Source organism: Miniopterus schreibersii (genome assembly GCF_964146895.1).
Source record: "Miniopterus schreibersii genome assembly, chromosome: 9".
NCBI classification, from domain to species: Eukaryota; Metazoa; Chordata; class Mammalia; order Chiroptera; family Miniopteridae; genus Miniopterus; species Miniopterus schreibersii.
Genome location: NC_138118.1, coordinates 10,030,770 through 10,049,066, shown reverse-complemented (window position 1 = coordinate 10,049,066; position 18,297 = coordinate 10,030,770). Strand labels below are relative to the sequence as shown.

At 46.0% G+C, this 18,297-nt stretch overlaps 1 protein-coding gene across 1 annotated transcript in view; it reads right to left on the bottom strand.

Moving 5' to 3' along the window:
• The window catches only part of DGKI (diacylglycerol kinase iota), a 243,334-nt gene that overhangs the window by 216,900 nt on the left and 8,137 nt on the right, over positions 1 to 18,297 (bottom strand). The window contains exon 2 of the mRNA XM_081147568.1: positions 16,008 to 16,103. The gene's annotated coding sequence lies outside the window, so the exon portion shown is untranslated. The remainder of the gene's footprint in view (positions 1 to 16,007; positions 16,104 to 18,297) is intronic.

The following is an 18,297-nucleotide window of genomic DNA, read 5'->3' as shown; positions in this document are numbered from 1 at the left end:
TACCAAGAAAGCTGTTTTTATTTTGTTTGAGCAAGAGATGTGATGTTTGCTAAGCAGCCATGAATATCTGCTGGCAGTCAATGTGGTTTGGTAGATAGAAAGAGGGGAAATCTAGATTCACAGATCTATGACTTGTGAAAATAGTGGGCCTCCTTGCTGCCTAGGGTAACTGAAGTTGACTGTCATCCCTAGTAGTCTGAAGTTTCACCCCAAGAAGCATGTACAAGGCAGGCCTTGCCCCTTCCCAACGAGGCATAGGCCAGACCTTATTTCTCCCTGAAGATGGGACAAATTCTCCTGTCTGCTGACCAGCTCCCTACGGCTGCAGACAGAGTTAACCCTTTGTGGTCGTTTGTCTACTCTCAGCCACCAAAGCTTTTTTACCGTTCCGGTTGTATGTCTGCTCTCAGCCACCACAGCAAGGAAACGTACGAATCTTAACTCTATTCATTCATGTATCAGTTCATAATTTCTCTGAAAGCTCTTAATTCCGACCAGTACGACACCCATGTCCAAATTTAATACAACCACAAAGGGTTAATTGCCAAAGATCAGAAGTGGAGAGACAGGAGGAAACACTTAGCCCTCAGAGGCAGCATGCAACCCTTTCTTAGTTTCCCTCTCTCAGGAGCGCTCAGAGGCCAGAGCCCGCTGCTGGCAGAACCAGGTGTGGGGCTCACGGCACCTCACTCCACACAGAATTCCAAGACCATGGGCTCCCAGAACGAATGCACGGAGTCTCGGCTTCCATGGGTCCCACCCTTCTGATGAGGCCACAGTGATAGAAAGATGGTGGCCAGGGGTTTTAGGCAGGAACCCAACCACACTGGGAGCGGGGAAGGACCTAGAGAAGGCACTCTGGGGAAAGGATGGGAAGGACCACTGGGGTGGTGAAAAGCTGGGAAAGAGGGGCACATGAGGCAGGTGGGATAGGCTTACGAACTCAAGCTCCTACCAGGCTGTCCTCTCCCCAGTCATTTCCCAGCCCCTTACCTTTCCCAGATCAGAAGACTCATGTTGAGGAATAAAACTAAGGGAAGGTTGGGGATCAGGCAAAGGGGAAATAGCAAGTGAGGTGAGAGTAATTTTATTTTCTCCTCTTGCTCCCTTATGGGACTCAAAGCTCAGTCTACAGGGGCACTTGGGGGGGAGGAGGAGAGATGATGGACAGGAGGGCAGCCAAGGATGCCTTTTTTCTCTCCAAGGGTGAGGTGAAAGGAATGCTCAGGAAAGTGGAGAAGACAACGGTTCCTAAACTTTTAGAGTGTCAGGAACTCGGTGCCCTTTCAATGGGATTGTCTCTAGAGCAACACGAACCAGAACACTGCTGCTGTATAATCCAAGGTAAATGAAAACAAGAGTTCTCTGATTTATTTAAACATCCAATTAGAAGAAATGACAGGCATACTTGGCAAGTTCTGCTTCTCTGGGGAGCCTGGGATGCAATCTGTAAATTGCTATTAGGAAAAAATGAAGAATGACATTATCTGGAAGTTCCATTAATGTGATTTCAGGGCTGAAGAACAGCCTCCATTGTCACTCAGGTTGCCGTTTCTTTTCCCCAAGCCAAATACAGGACATTTCGGACAAACCAGAAGGGTGGCAAGGTGAAGTTCCAGCATGCCCCTATTATGGTTCCTCATTACATCAGTAAGTCTCTCTGTGACAACAGGATTTTGTGATCTCAGACCAAGGAGCAGAAGTGCCCATGTCCAGGGAGTCTGTGCTCCAAGGGGACTCTCAGTGATCTTTGCAGAGGGTCTACCACAGGGAGACCTTGCTCTGTGCTAAAATGCCCCAGGCCTCAGCCTAACTACTGTTAGTCCATGATGGAGAGTGGGTTGTCCTTTGTCAAGGTGCCATGTGTCCTCAGGACAGACAAGAGCTGGGTGAGGGCTGAGTCCATTTGACATGGCCCCTCACCACTGATACAACACACACTAAATGACCCACCTCAGAATATCTGAAAGAACAAGGAATGGGAACAAGAGGAGGTTGGGAGGGGACTGGTGTACACTAGCGCACGAAAACACTCATGCAACGGTCAGTTGTACACCAATATGCCTCAGTCTGCATGTGCCATAACCTGGAAATAGGATGGTCTGAGGTGTCCTACTCAAGGGGATTTTCCATGTCATTGCATCGGCCTGTTAAACACTGACATTTCCAAAGCATATTCTGGACATTTATTCAATAAATAATGTTGACCGTCACTGCGTGTGTACAGCAATGCTGAGTGCTGAGCAGGAAATAACAAGGAAGGAGCTTCTGTCCTTCGTGGGAGAAGCTGGTAAGCCATGCGAGGAGACAAGGAAGGACTCGAAAGACAGGTCATTAATAGGAGGTCATTAATGCATGGCTAAGTGCTAAATGAACAGCTCAGAAAATAGGTGCTATAAAGTTATAGGAGGGTAAAAACTCAAAGGCTGAGTCAGTAGAAAGGACCCAACAGAGAATGCCAATTCTTGAATTGGGCCTTAAAAATGCATATATTTGAAAAACTGAGGACACTCCAGCAGGGAGAAGATCCAAATTCTCATTATATAGTGGGTAGTGATGCTTCCTAAAAAGCACCGAGACTTGGTTTGGTGTGTCCAAAGGGGCACAGTCACCGGACTCACAGGTGTCCAGTTGCATGAGTTGTTGGGCACCAGGTTTTATGGGTGAGTGTGGAAGCTTCTATGTGTGCCTCCAGCTGAGGGACTGGGACGAGGAGGGTGTCCATAGGCGGGAGGAGTGGGAACACTGGTTGTTAAGAAGCCAGAGGAGCTGTGTTATCAGGGTCTGCAAAAGAAATGGTACAGCAGATTCTTCCTGAGAGGCCCACAATAGAGCTCCAAGAAGATGGACATTCCTCTGTGTGTTTCCATATGGCTGTAATCCAACATCAAGAAAGTGCCTGACCATTACGGAAGCTCAACGGATGTTCTGGGAGGGAGGGAGGGAGGGAGGGAGGGAGGGAGGGAGGGAGGGAGGGAGGGAGGGAGGGAGGGAGGGAGGTGAAAGGAGGCTTACAGAGAAGGGCTTTCTGCCCACATTAGCCCCCAATCCAGCTCCAGTCTGAAGAACTGGTGGCTTTGGAATTATAAAGAAAAACCCACAGTAGGACATAAGCATTCTCACACAGGTAATCCCAGAAAAAGAGGTAAGGAGGCACCCTAAGACTGAGGGATGGAAGACCTCTACAAACAAGAGGAAAATCAGGTTAGAATCTTCATGATGTTTATAGCTGAACAACTGCTTTTGTGAGCACAAATGAGGTGTTTTTTGGGATCTCCAGAAATATCTGATGGGAAGGCTATGTTGCAGAAGGCTGAGCTTTTACCTAACTGGGTAGAGTTAAGAACAGGAAGTGTGTTACTGCTACCCATGTGATTCCACCTATGACTATAGGCTAATTAGACCTTGGAATATTTATTTGGATAACAGTTGAGGGGGAGGGGGAGAAACATGCTAGACAGAACTGTGGCCAGCAAGTAGGCCAGTCTTTCCAAACAGAAGTCCTGGTTGAGTGATGCATCAGTTAGGCTAAAAAGTAGACAGGGAAAAAGATTACCTAAGTCCTCAAATCTAGGCTGAGAAATAGAAATTGTAATGCCTAATAGACAATGGGACACTAATAGAGTTTTTGAGACTTATGTGGCTAAAAATAATAATTTAATCTGGTGGTAGTATGTAGCACTAGCTTATCTGAAAACAGAAGGAAAAAGATTAGAGAAAAATGAGATGAGTAATTTATTAATTCAGTCAACCAAAAAATACTGAGCACCTACTAAGTACCAGGCATTGTTCCAGGAATCAGAGAAATGGCAATGAACTAATACGCTTAATTTTTTTTTATCTCATGAAGTTCACATTCTGTTGGGACAGACAAGAATAAGATAAATAAATACAGTATCTAAATGTTAACAGAAATGAGTGCTAAAGAGAAAAATTAAAGAGAGAAGGGGGAATAGGGAATTGAATCAGGAGTAGAGGAAAGATGAAGCTGTAGGTAGGTTGGCCAGGGAAGGTCTCACTTCCCATACATTTTGGGAAACACCAGAAGGCAGTGAGGGAGTTTGCCATGAAGATATCTAGGGCGGAAAGCATTCCTGGCAAATGGAACAGCAAGTGCAAAGCCCAGAGGCATGAGGACCTTGGGAGGTTTGAGGAGTGACGAAGGGGCCAGTGTGGCTGGAGTGGAGCAAACTCGGTGGAGATGAGGCCCGACAATAACGGCAGGCCAGATCATATGGGGTCTTACAGGTCATGGTTATGACAGTGGCTTTTATTCTAAAGAAAATAAGTAATGAGCCCAGCTGGCGTGGCTCAGCAATGGAGCATTGACCTAGGATCCAGGCAATCGGGGTTCGATTCCCAGCCAGGGCACATGCCCGGGTTGCGGGCTAGATCCCCAGCAAGGGACGTGCAGGAGGCAGCCGATCAATGACTCTCTCATCATTGATATTTCTATCTCTATCTCCCTCTCCTTTCCTCTCTCTGAAATCAATAAAGATATATTTAAAAGAAAAGAAAAAAGTAATGAGAGTCCACAGTGATCATTCACATATTGAGCAATGAGGGCCTGAATTGGAGCGACAAGAATGGAACAGAAAAGAAGGCAGGGATGTAAGGGTGGTTACCGGATAGCGCACACCCCTCGTTCCAGTCACATGCAGGCCTCCCCTAAGGGTCACAGAGCTCTCATACCTGGGCCTTATGCCTGTCAGTGGGGTAACCGATAGCCAAGGACGGCTTCCCTCACACACCCTGGCCAGCGTGCTGCTGTGGGCATCGGCTGGCCACCCACCTCACGCTGTGTTAAGGCTGGGATTGCCTCTAAGCACCACTATAAAATCCAGTTTGCTCTCCAAACAGCATGTTTTGTTCTGTTCTAAGGAACACATTACCCGAAGCAATATGCATAGGAAGTGTTTGTGTTTCTAGAGGCGAGTGTGTGTGTTTCTAGAGTCGCCTCCACTGAGTCATCTCAGGATGCCTGTAAATCTAGAGGGCAGGCAGGGCCCACCAAAGCCGAGGCTCAGCGTCGATTCCACAGCTTCCTGAGAGGCACCGAGGGGAAGAAAGTGCTTTCTTATCACTGTTGGGATGTAAATAAAAGCTTCCAATTTCCCTGGCAGCCAGCATAGTTTATGTCTTTCATTTGAAGAGAAAGGAAACCAAAACCTCACTGCAGGTAGCAAAGGGAAGGGGAAGGACTGTGTGGGGAAGGACTGTGCGAGCTGACTTGAGAACCTGAAAGACACAGGAAGACCTCTCCTCCTCCTGACAATCAGCCAATCAGCCCTCACATGAGGACTAATTTGGCAAGAATCGAAGTGCTAGAACCAGTGTTAATTCAAAGCTAAAGTTGGTGGCTCATTGTGTCTGTCCATTAAATTGGGATCGGAAAAAGCTATGTTCAGAACAGCACGGGATTCATCTTAAGGGGGAAAAGGTACATGTGTCTCAGTAGTTTACTCATATTAAAATTTGTACCAAATCATTCTCTAAGAGTGATTTAAAAGGGGCTTATGTTGGAGAATTTAATTTTTTTGTTCATGAGAAGAAGGTATAAGGATTCTCTGATGGGCTTCAACAGAAATCCACACGCGTTAGAAGTCTACACGGAATTCGATTGGTTAACTGGTGCACACCGCTACCATCATTTGTGAATCGACATAAAATTCAGGTACAGTTATTGATGTGTGAAACAAATACGTATTGCAGCTGTTACCTATGAAAAGTATGGTGATAGCTTGATTGATTGTATGGCTGGCACAAGTTTAATGGAGAGATACCAGCGCACTCCTGCTCTCAGAGCCGGGCTGGGTAATGCTTAGGGCGCCTTCCACCTCCCCCTTCCTGGCTGTCATGCCTTAAAAAGGGACTTCAGCCCAACGAACTCAAAGAAATACTCAAAAATCCACAATTCTATTTCCCACTCCCGGTTCTCATTGTACCCAAGGACACCTCCAATTTCCATAATTCTTATTCTTGCCTCTGTACTTTACCGCTCTCATCTCCTGCTTCTGCTTGGTATTGTCTTCTCCTTTAATTCTCATTTGTTTCCTCTATGTTTCCCAGCTTTGGTGCCAGCTCATATGCCCATGGCTGGTCAATAGCTTTAACTTCATACCATGCACTACCTTCCTGTCACAGGTTCTTTCCAGCTGCTTCTATGGCTGCTCCCCATTGCATTTTTATACCCTCTTCGAAGTTATCTCACATCAGTTATCCCACATCCAAGCTGCCATGCATCTTATAGTAGATTAACTGAAGTGTTACAACCTGTACAATGTCTATAAACATGATTACATGTATACAGACACTTATAAGTGGAAATTCACACTATTAGACCCCCCCCCCGACACACACACACACACACAGGTATATTCACAAATTTCAAGCAGAGCTATGAATGAGGGTGGGCTGGACATATTACAGAAGTCACAATGAAGACAATAGGGAATAATGTCTCAATGTTGTCTTAATGACTCTCTCTAGTTCTAAGGTAGTATAGCAAGGGCATGGCAGAGATCTGAGGCTAAATATAAACTAAAAACACCAAAGTTTGCCTTTTGATCCTTGCTGGTGTAACAGACCATATGTACCCTCTCACCTGCAGGATGAATACTAAAACTTTCTCATCAGCTTACTTTGTGGAAATAGATGAAATTTTTTTTAAAGGTCACAGCTTAAGATTGCTAAACATTAATTACAGACATTTGTCTTGATCTGGAAAACTGTATCTACATAAGAAGCCACGTCAAGCTGTGGTAAATCAGCTATCTTTTCATTGCCGCTTTCTACATCCCAAGCTATTGGTGACATGCTGAAGACAAAGCCTTCCAATCAGTCTAGCCCAGGAAGACCACCCATTTAGTCACGGTTCACCCAACACCGTGTCTCCAGTTGGCAGTGTGGTTTTCACTCACATACACACCCCTGCCCATACCATTTTCCCCAGGGACATAGTGACCACAGAGTATTTACCAGGAGGCTGGCAGCATCGTACACACATTATGTGCACTCTACCCACAGCTCACTTCAACCATGCAAGGTGGGTGCCACTCACCCACTTTACAGCTAAGGAGCTGAGACCCTATGAGATGGAGCAACTTGCCCAAGATTGATTAGCTAGGGGTGGAGCTTAGGTCTTTCTGATGCAAACCCATCTCTTTCTATCTACTTCGCTCTCATTTTCTTTACTAGTGATAGATTAGGGGGATAAGACTGATGAAGACAGATGAACATATTTGACATGATTGCTTCAGAAAATCTATTCTCACAAGAGCCCCATGGGGACAGACTAATGACAACCATGACCACCTGTGCCAAGAGTGGTAAACAGCTACCCAACTAGAAAAAAATCAAATAAATGGGCTCAGTAGGCCCAACATGGGCTAACCTGGGCTTAGAAACCCACAGTAGCCTGCTAGTAGTGAGTGTTGAATCTCCCTGTGAAGAGCCTTAAAAATAAGGCAGAAATTCAAACATCCTGGATTCTAAGTATAATGATACTTAAATGGCAGGAACGATCCAGTGACAGGTGTCTGCATGTGTATGTGTGTCTCCCTCAACAATCGTATCAGTGAACTCATTCATTCATTCCATGAAAAATGGCAGCCACTGTGCTCAGTGCTGGGGACCCAGGAGAGTACAGAACAGGCAAAGTCCATGAGCTACATGGAGCTTATGTTCTAGTGCAGAAGACAGACAAGTAACTCAGTGATTTTGCTTTTAAACAACAGAAAATTGTATGTGGTATAAAAAGATCAAGATCATGGGGAAGGGGCACCAAGTCAAGGACAGCCTGCCAGGGGGCTAGCTGTTACACCCCGCGGGATCCAGCCTCTCTATTACGCAGTGAGAGAGGCGATGACCAAGGACCTCCACAGTGAATACTCTGGCATTGCCGTTTGCGTTTCAGTTTCTGACAATCCACTGGAACCACTTTCACTCACGGAAGAATGACTGTAGTAACTAATTTTTGCTGAGTGGCTGTGACTTGCCACACTGTTAATTGCTACGAGTACGTTAAATCTCACTTAAGTTCCACAATGACAGTAAGAAACAGGTGCTACCCACATTTTACAGATGTGAAACTGAGGCCGAAAGAGGTTAACACAGTGGCCACGGTCACACAACTAGAAAATCTCACAGCCTGGATTCCAAGCCAGGTCATCTGATTCCAAAGCCCACACACTTGCCGGACGGAGGACATCAAAGCAGCCTTTTCCATTCCCTTGTATCCGCCTGGTACCTGAGGTAGGCACAACAAGAAGCTCCTAATAACAATGCCAACTCGGGGGCCAGTAGTGGTTCCGGGTAACTGCTAATTCAAGTAATGCTTCAGCCAAGACTGGGGCCTCTGAGCAGCAAGAATATCAGGTTAGCTCTGTTGTTCTGGGCCCCGGCACTGAGCAGCACTAAGAAAAGGAAAGCATTTCTGTGCACCTGGGCACTGCCTGGGTGATGCAGAAACCAGACGCTCAATCACATGCAAGCGATTTTTTTTTTTTAAATATATCTGTATTGATATCAGAGAGAGGAAAGGAGAGGGGGAGAAGAGATAGAAACATCAATGATGAGAGTTACCAATCGGCTGCCTCCCGCAACCCGGGCGTGTGCCCTGACTGGGAATGGAATCCCGATCGCCTGGATCCCAGGTCGACGCTCATCCGCTGAGCCACCCCTGGCTGGGCAACACGCAAGTGATTTTTATTAAATAACAAGGCTGCTGCACACAGACATATACCCATGTGCAAACACATAAACACAGCCTCGATCTAAAATTCTTCTCTAAGAATAAAACCTCACACACACACACACACACACACACACACACACACACGCACGCGCGCGTGTGCGCGCGATGTAACGAACATTTAGAATGAAGGCAAAAGAATTGCACGAAGATACAAGAAAGCTACGAAGCTGGGCAGGGATTAAGCATCTCTGACTTTCCTTTGCCTTTAAGCAAACAGCCTCCAGTGACCACCCGAAGGGTTGTTGTGATTGGTCAACGTTGGAAAGCTCTGGGAAAACTGCTCCATATGAGCATTTCTCAAACAGCTTTCCTCTTTACACTGACAGCCCACAAGATGTGGACAGATGTCCCGTGAGGAAAACAATACATTCAATGATCCCCACCTCCCCCCAGCAAGCAGGAAATCCTGCAGGCCTTACACCCTTGGAGAGCTTCATAATGCATGTTTGCGTACTAAAGGAGCTCAGTCTTTTCCAAACTTACTTGATCCCAAGCCTCTTTTAATGAACACCCCATGTTGTTTTTATGAGTTTAATGCTCTCCATAACATGGTTTGGTTAAAATAAAAGTGGACTGTACAAACAGACCATGGTGCCACTGATCCAGGGTCACCTGGGAAGGAGTGACAGAACCCTAAAGCTCACTGAGCTCCAGGTCCCACCACTATCTCCATCACATAAAGCAGACAAATGGGAATATTCTCCTCAAGTCGATGGCCAGCACTCCACGCCCAGTAGCTACAGTTGTGACAATGACAATAGCGGCAACAGGAACAATGGCTAGCGTTTAGAGGCCTGCTGCATGCCAGACACGGTTCTCGGTGTACAGGTGCATGACCACATGGAAATGCTGACCACCTGGCCACACACATACAGCAATAGCACTTGCTCCCACGGGAACACCCCACTCCCTCCACTCATGTCCCATGACGAGGGGTCAGCAGCAGAGTCTGCCTGCGCAAAGGCTTTTTCAAAACTCTGTTGATGGCTGTGCTCTCCCTGAGTCATCTGAACTCATTAGCTCCTCTGCATCCTCATGGCGGGAGGGGCCTCTGGCAGAGAGCAGCCTTGGCAGCTCCCGGAGATGAATCTAAGGCTGGCGCCCAAACAACTCAGAAAGCTGGCTGAGCTGCCTGGGCTTTACCGCCACATTCCCACTGACAGCCAGCAGCCCGCTCAGCCAAGCGCCACCTTGGGGTGCAGATCGTCAGTCTGCCCTGCCCGACGACCAGCATGCGAGGGGCAGCAAGCAAGTGGTCTCTTGCATCTGAGGCTCGAGTCCACGTTGTGCTCTGCATGCAGTGTACTCCTGCCAGCCCAGAGCAAGTGCATGGGCACAGAGCCCCAGCAGTGTGTGCTGGGCACTGGGGCTCTCACTGCGTGCCACAGCACACAGGTGCACGCCAGCCAGCATCTGCGCAGGATGCCGTCTGCTGTGCCCATCTTCCAGAGAGAAATAGACAGGAGTGAGCAGGTGCAGGATTTTGTTTATTTTAAACAAGAAAAAAGCTCAGAGTTTCCTTCAGTTACGGCAGGAAGCTAGTGCCCTTGCACTCTATTTTTTTTAACTTTTATTGATGAATTTGAGAGAGAGAGAGAGAGGTAAGCAGGGAGGGAGGAAGGGAAGGAGGGAGGGAGAGGGACCGGGGGGGGGGGGGGGGGGGAGAGAGAGGAATGTGGATTTGTTATTCCACTTATTTATGCATTCTTGCATGTGTCCTGGCGGGAGACTGAACCCGAAATCTTGGCGTATCAGGACGATGCTTTAACCAACTGAGCTACCCAGCCGTCACTTCCCTTGTATTTTTCTTACAAGTTTCTTCCAAGGACCCAGGGGCATGGCCAGCATCCTGTGAGCAGAGGCTGTGATGCCTGATTACAATGATTAGGCTTCTCACCCACCAATAGGAAGACCAGGCCTATGAGCTGTTTTCTAGAACAGGTCACGCTCAGTTGGTCCCACCCATGACCTAGAGAGACTGCAGATACTACACGCAACAGCAGAGTGGTAGGTGAATCTCTGAGCCTCAGTGTTGGGGTTAGACAGAACAATCCCAAACAAAAGGCCTTGTTGAAACCAAAGTCCAACCAAACTACTCATTAGCTCATTCAACTTAATGCACTGAAAACAGCAACAGGAGAGAAGGAGGGAGACCATTAACATCTGTAAACGAAATTAATCCTAGTACCAATTCTGAGAAGCAGATAAAATCATCACTTTATAGAAGAACCTGAGCTTCAGAGAAGCAGGGTGAAGCTAGGGTTTTATCCAGATCTATTTGTCTCCAGACCTGCAAGGCCTCCACTCCCCCTCATCCCCGTTATCACGTGGCCTCCCTAATGCAATTCACTCATTTATGCAACAAAACTGTATTTGTTAAACTACAAACAATACTGGGAAACACCTCAGAATTAAGGTCAGGTGTTACAGGTGGGGTTGGCCATTTTTTGCCAGACATTACCCACCAGGAAGAGATGAAAGCAAAACACATGAACAAAACAGTAAGACAAGCAAACAGTACCCATTAGCCTACCCACACAAAAAAAGGTGACATAAGTACCTTGAAAAACAGAGACGATATATCTGATAAGAGCATTCTGGGGTTTGACAGTTCCTTTTGTCTCTCACCCAACCTATGCACTCTCACTCACCTGTCTACCCACTCTCTTCCCCGCAGCTCTCAGCTCCTGGCACCTACATATCTGCCCGTCTGCTCACTTATCCAGAAGGCCACATACCTCTCAGCCAAAATCCCCAGTCAAGCCAATTGGAATGCACCCCTGTGTGTGCATCTGGGAGCCTTGCGCAGGTATCTGTGCAGCCAGATAAGGTACCTCACGTTATAGAATGGGTACTGTGTTTGTTTCCTAGTTCTGCCCTAACAAACTGGGTGGCTTATAACAATGGAAATGTATTCCCTCAGTCTGGAAGCTCGCAGCCTGAGATCAAGGAGCCAGCACGGTTGGCACTCTGCAGAGGGAGACTCTGCCCACACCTCTCTCCTAGCGTCTGAGGAGGGCCTGCAATCCTTGGCGCGCCGCGGCTTCCAGCTGCATCACTCCACTCTCTGCCTCTGTCCTAACCTGGCCTTCCTCCCTGTGTGTATCTCTGCGTGTCCTCTCCTCTTCTTCTAAGGACATTTGTCATATTAGATCAAGGGCCCAACCTGCTCCAGTATGACCTCATCTTAACTAATTACATCTGCAACAACCTTATTTCTAAATGGGGTCACATGCTGAGGTATACCTGGGGTTAGGAATTCAGCATATGTTTTTGGGCTACACAAGTCAACCTATAACGGCTACTATATGGCAGGCGCAAGGACCAGGCCACCTCCTGTGGTCCTGATACTCTCTTTATGAGGATCAGTGGCTCTCTACCTACCTGTGTGACTGCACGTAGAACCATCTGAGGCCCTGCCTTGCCTGCAACACCCTCCAAAAATCAGCGCCCAGATATCAATCAGATGGCAGCAGGAGGTCGTGGATTTGCACCTCTGGTTTTAATTAGAATATTGTGGTGTCCCCACAAGTTACAGTGTCCCTGATGCAGGTGACCCTTAATGTCACAGCAGCAGTCACTTTCTCCTACAAATTGTTTTGGTTTAGACAATATATTAAAGGCCATGCTTCATAAGCACAGACATTTATAACACATACTCCAAGTGTTGGTTCAGGAAACACGGACACACACACACATCCATCTGTACTTCCATTCTTACCTAACACACGCCCTCTGGGTGCTCATGCATGTCTCACGATGGCCTCCTGCCTTACAAAGCTTGCCCCTGCCTCTGAGTTCACTCGTGTTCCTCCCCCTGCCTAAAATGTTCTCCTTCCTCAACTCCACTTATGTAAATCTTACCCGTCTTTCAAAACTGTGCTCAATCCCTGTTCCATGAAGCCGCCTCTGTCTACTCAGCCCACACTGACTTCTCCCTTCTCTTAACTTCTGCCCGTGACATTTGCTTTGCTAAAAGGGAAAGGAGAGGAAGGCACTCCTCAGTGAAGGACCCACTCCTCCTCCGGGGGTTCTGCCTGCACTTCGTTTAGAAGATAGCAGGTAGCACCTGGTCCCTACCGCACAGGTCAGCCTTTTACAAAGGTGGCTCATTAAAAGAAATGAGAATATGATTATCTCTTTATGAGTGCATTTTTCTTACAGAAATGTTCAGTTCTAAGAAAGCTGCAAATAGAGCAGGCAAACCAGAGGCTCTCTTGGAAATCTCCTTGCCTAACCTCTTACCCAAAGCAGATGCGTACTCCATGCCCCGCCCCAACACACACACAATATCAAGGTGTCCACCCACTTATTTGCAGACAGCCCTTTGAGCCTGTCTCTCCAGGCACCTTGTTCCCTTACTGGGCAGCTCTCATTGTTAAAGTTCTTTCTTACAATATACTATTTCTCAAATTTAACTTTGTGGACCATCTGCACCATAATTACTGGAGGTGTTTGCTAAAATCACAGGTTTTCAAGTCCAACTTCAGGCCTAGTGAATCAGCATTTGGTGGGAGGAGAGAAACAATAACCTACACAACTAACAGGTTTCCCAGATGACGTTTATTTTACCAGATTGTGAGATCCACTGAGATTCTGTGGATTCCACAGTGGCTAGAACTTAGTTCTACCTTCCTAACAACAGAGAGCAAGACTTCCTGTTTCCTCACGGCAGCTCTCCAACCACTGGAGGAGGTCCATGCTCTCTCCCTTCAATCTTTAATACTCTCTTGCAACCCAGGTTATTTAACTCTTTCTTCTACAAAGTTTCCTACGCTGAACCTACTTGAGAATCTTCTCCTGCTTGTCAATGTCCCTCTCAAGATGTGATACCCCAATCAGGCAGAGAGAGCTAGAATTTTATGCTTTTATTACACACTGTGAAATACATCAATTTACACCCCTGCCAGCTAACAACAAGAGTTCCCATTTTGGCCTAAACTAACCAGCAGTACTTACTATTATTTTGTAAATCCTTGCTAATTTAATAGGCCCATGACCTTGACCCTTCATAGTTGTTTTAATTTGGGAGCCTTTGTTCCTATTTTTCACATATATATTGGCCTTTGGTAGCTCTTTTGTGAATTGTCAGCTCCTGTCCTTTTTTATTTTTTTCCTTTTAATTCATTATGTTAGTGACTATGGCAAGTAAGTCCTTTCCATGCATTATCTCAACAAATCCTCCAAACATTTCCCTCATGTTATAGCTGAAGAAACTAAACCTTCAGGAACTTCTAATGAGGAAACACGGTTAGGTCTTCAGCTTCCTCAATGACTTATTCCTTCATTTATTCAACAGTTTTTAGAGGACAGGTCTTTATCGTCTAGGTACTTTGTAAAGTGAGTTAGTAGAGCCAAGAGTCCAGAAGGAAATTTCAAGAAAGGTTCAACAGAACACTGGGAATTTTCACCACTCTGCCGCATCCTTACAGCTCCCTAAAAGTCCCTTTCTTCTCCTTGCTGGTTTTCCTGGCCTTGAGAGAACAATGACCAAGTTATAATCAGAGGATGGTAAGTTCAGGAGGATGTATCTATACGTTCATATATTTGCCAAGGGAGGTAATATGTGGCTGATCCTAAAAGAGCGCCAGAGTCAAAGGCAGTGATCTGAGAACAAGACAGAACTCCATAACTAATTACAGCCCATCAGCTGGCAGCAATGCCAGTAGATAATATTTCCAAAGTATATCTGCAAGGAAGACTGGCCTTCACTTTTTCCATTTTGTGTTATCAAGATCAGTGTTTGTGCAGTAAACTAAGATAATAATGTTCATTCATTATTTATAGGATTGTAGTCCAAATAGCTGAGCTTCTCTTGGTTTTGGTTCACCAAACTCCATGCAATTATATTTTCATTAAAAATACATGTGCATAAAGTTGAAATGATATTTAAATTGATTGAATTCACAACCAGATCAAAAGAAATGCAAACAATTAAGTACAGATCTGAGTTGGAAGCAAACGTAAAAGTAATTAGAGCTTCCTCCATTTTTCTACCGAGAAAGGTTAGAGAAGGCCCAAAGGTCGAGAGTTCTCAGTGTCACACAATGAGTGGCAGCCCTGAGACTCGCAGCCCGGTCTCCTGACTTTAAATTGAGAGTCTGTACAGAGGGCCTTTGTTCCACATTTAACTATTCCCAACTTCACTCAACAAACCCCAGTCCTCCAAAACTCTCATGAAGTTTTCCAAACAAAACCTATAAACTAGGCATCCAAGCAGCTCATGTAATTTTAAAGGTCTTGGTTCCCAGCTCCATGGTTCCGGGCAGCCTGATTAAAGTCCTTGAGGGACATATGCTTCTATAAGCTTTGACGGAAACTCAATTTCTTCCTTATTAGTTATTAATAGAAACATTTACTTGTAATTCCATGGCCCATTTTGCCCCCAATCTTTCTTTCACATAATAAACAAAACAAAACAAAACAAGAAAAAAATTTATTAGTTCAATTACGATGCCCATTTCCCAAAAAGGAAAATTTCTTTCTTCTTTACTCTTTCAATTTCTGATTACTGTGTGTTCAGACCCATAATTTTAAACTACACAAAAATTTTTAAGTTCGCTTTCTCAACACTAGAATTTTAGTTCCTCACAACTTACTGCCTGGCAACCACCTTCTCTTCACAGAGCATAAAGAGAATTTAACATTTAAACAGATTGTTCTAAACAGGGACACAAAGTAAATTTTAAAAAGCAAAGGATATTCCGATGTAGCTGTTGACTATTTATATGGTTTCTAGAATTTTACCCTCCAGAACTTAGTCTGAATTACTTGCTAGCCTACACCCAGCACCAGACAGGTGTTTCCACCCATCCCCACCTTCACCCACCTGTCATGCCCACCGCCACACACGCTCCTCTGGAAAGGGGTCGCCCCTCCCACAGACACCTGCCCACACACACACCTGTCCCCCTCACAGACAGACACCTACCTAAGCAGACATTCCCTTATGCGCAGTCTCCCTCTCTCCCACCCAACACACAAACAAAAACCAACGCTGGGTGTCATCATAGGTAGCGCATTAATACTGGGGTTTGGCATAGTCAAGTCCTAACACCATTCAAACCGACCCCTTGAAAGCCATGTTAACTAGATACACTCTCTCTCTGTCAACTGGCCCACAGGGACAAGCTCTTTGAAACCTCTCCTTGGAAATTCAGGCACAGAGGCCTAGCTGTCCTCAAACCCCACATGGTGACACCCCCCCCCCCGCCCGAGGGGTTGGAGCCGGAGGTCTGAGGAGCACACTCACTGCAAATCTGACTTGGCAGTTCTCCTCGCCCAGGTAGCACAGGTCCCCCGAGACGTTGGTCTCCAGCCACAGGTGCTCTCCGTTGACCGCGTTCTCCTGCAAGGAAAAGACCCACCGGGCTTCAGATCTCTTTTCGGGCTTAAAGGGGGAAGCTGTCAGATTTTGATTTTGGACGCAAGGAAGTCCGTGAACAAGGAGTTTCAACACTTCGCATTTTGCCCCTGATAATACTGCCACCACTGGTCCCACCAACATTCCAGCAGTGGAGAAAGGGGCTGGGAAAGCTTGGAGCCAGTAACTAAAGCAGACATTAGGTCAACAGATGCGCTATACACGGACGCGGTGACCTTGGAAGCATCTGTTACACAAATGAGGAGAAGGCCCTCAAAGTGTTCAATGTAAGGCCTTATCTATCCAGGCCCAACATGGTCGATCCCATGACAACTGAAACAAATCCATTCGAAGTGGCCTTTGCTGAGCAAATGAGCTAAGCGGGAGGGTAGCAGTAGTAACGTACTTTAAGTAAATACTGTTTGAAAACACATCTATACCAGTAATGGGGAGATTGTCCTTCTAAGCCAGAGGTTTCCTGAAACTCAGTTTTAAGTTGAGAGTCAGTGTGTACTCAAAGCTTAATAAATTTCTACTAATCCAAACATTTTGCCAGTTCAGTAGGGCCTTCACCCAATTAATTCTAAATGTTTCAAATTAAAGGATTTCCCTTCTAAACATATTCAAATACTTCCAGTGGCAAACGGAGAAGAGCTATAGGTTTGGATTCTAAAAGTTTTCACATAGTTCCCTGGTCCATGTGGCTCAGTTGCCTGAGCGTTGCCCCAGGCGCCAAGAGGTTGCTGGTTCGATTCCCAGTCAGGGCACATGTGGGGGCTGTGGGCTCGATCCCCAGTAGGGGGTGTGCAGGAGGCAGCTGGTGGATGTTTCTCTCTCTCCCTCTCCTTTCCCCTCTCTCTAAAATCAATAAAAACATATTTTAAACTTTTCAAGTAATGATGGATAAAGACGATATTTGTAAAAATAAGTAAATAATTTAAAAGGCACTTCTTCGCTACGTTTCCTAAAGAAATCGATCTCCACCATCTAAAATATTCTACTACTGGGAATTTATCATCCAACTGGAACGTGTAACCAATAAATAGAATAAGATCCCTTTTCACCCTTTTATTTCTTTAATTCATTCAATGAACATTTATTCCACATCACTGGTGCCAGGCGCTGGGTTAGTGGGGTAATGCACAGAGTAAAATCGACTAGAGAATGGAAACTAAACACATGTTACAGCGGCAAACACTAAGAAAATCTAAACACAGCAAAGATTCCGGCCAACTCCTTTAGAAACTGAAATCTAAGGTACAGTGGGGAAATGGTCAACAACTATTGGCAATACCAGTCCAGGCAGGCCAGAAATTAAGTCCTGGAGAGGTCAAGTCAGGGAGGCCCGAGGAGTCAGACTCACCAGCACAGCGCTCACTCCCTGGGCCACTAGGCGACATCCCGGGCCAGGGGCAGTGCCCCCTACACACTGCGTCCCACCTTACTGATAAACCTGGCCAGATTCCCCTCCGCAGGACTGATCAGCTGACCGCACTCTTGAGTGCGGATGTGATTGGAAATACTGGTCTTCGTAAGGGAAGAGGGAGAGAAAACGATGGAGGCTTCCTGCCACAGTAGTCCTCCAATTTGCTTATTAAAATGACCTGGGGAGTTTTTAAGAACACCTGGGCACCATTCCCAGAGAGTTTATTTTAACTGATCTGAGGTGAAACCTGGGCATCAGGGGTTTTCCAAGTTCTGGAGGTGACTCTATGTCCCCAGAGTCTGAGATCCAGTAACCCCATAAACCCTACCTCTTTTCAAGCTTACGAGATAACAGACTCTATAACTTGTCTATGACTGATCCATCAGACTTCACACTTCTCTGCCCTTGTACAGCCACCAGAGAAGAAGGTGAGAGAGGGGGAGAGACATGGCGTAGGGTAGCCACATCTAAGGAGAGACAAAGGAAAAGGGGATTATAAGGAAGGAGACACGAAACCAGACACACAGTGAGAGAGTTCAAAGCTAACAGGGTAGATCCTGGGAACAGGGAAAGGAAAACAAAACTCACACAAGCCTTTGGACAAGCCATGTAATAAATTAAAACATTCCTAAATTTACCTAGTCATCTCACTTTTGGAGATGTGCCCTAAGAAAATAATCCTAATGAAAGAAAAATCTATGTCCATTAAGAGGCTCAGTTTCTCTCCTGGGTCTCTGTAGCCGAGACTGCTGG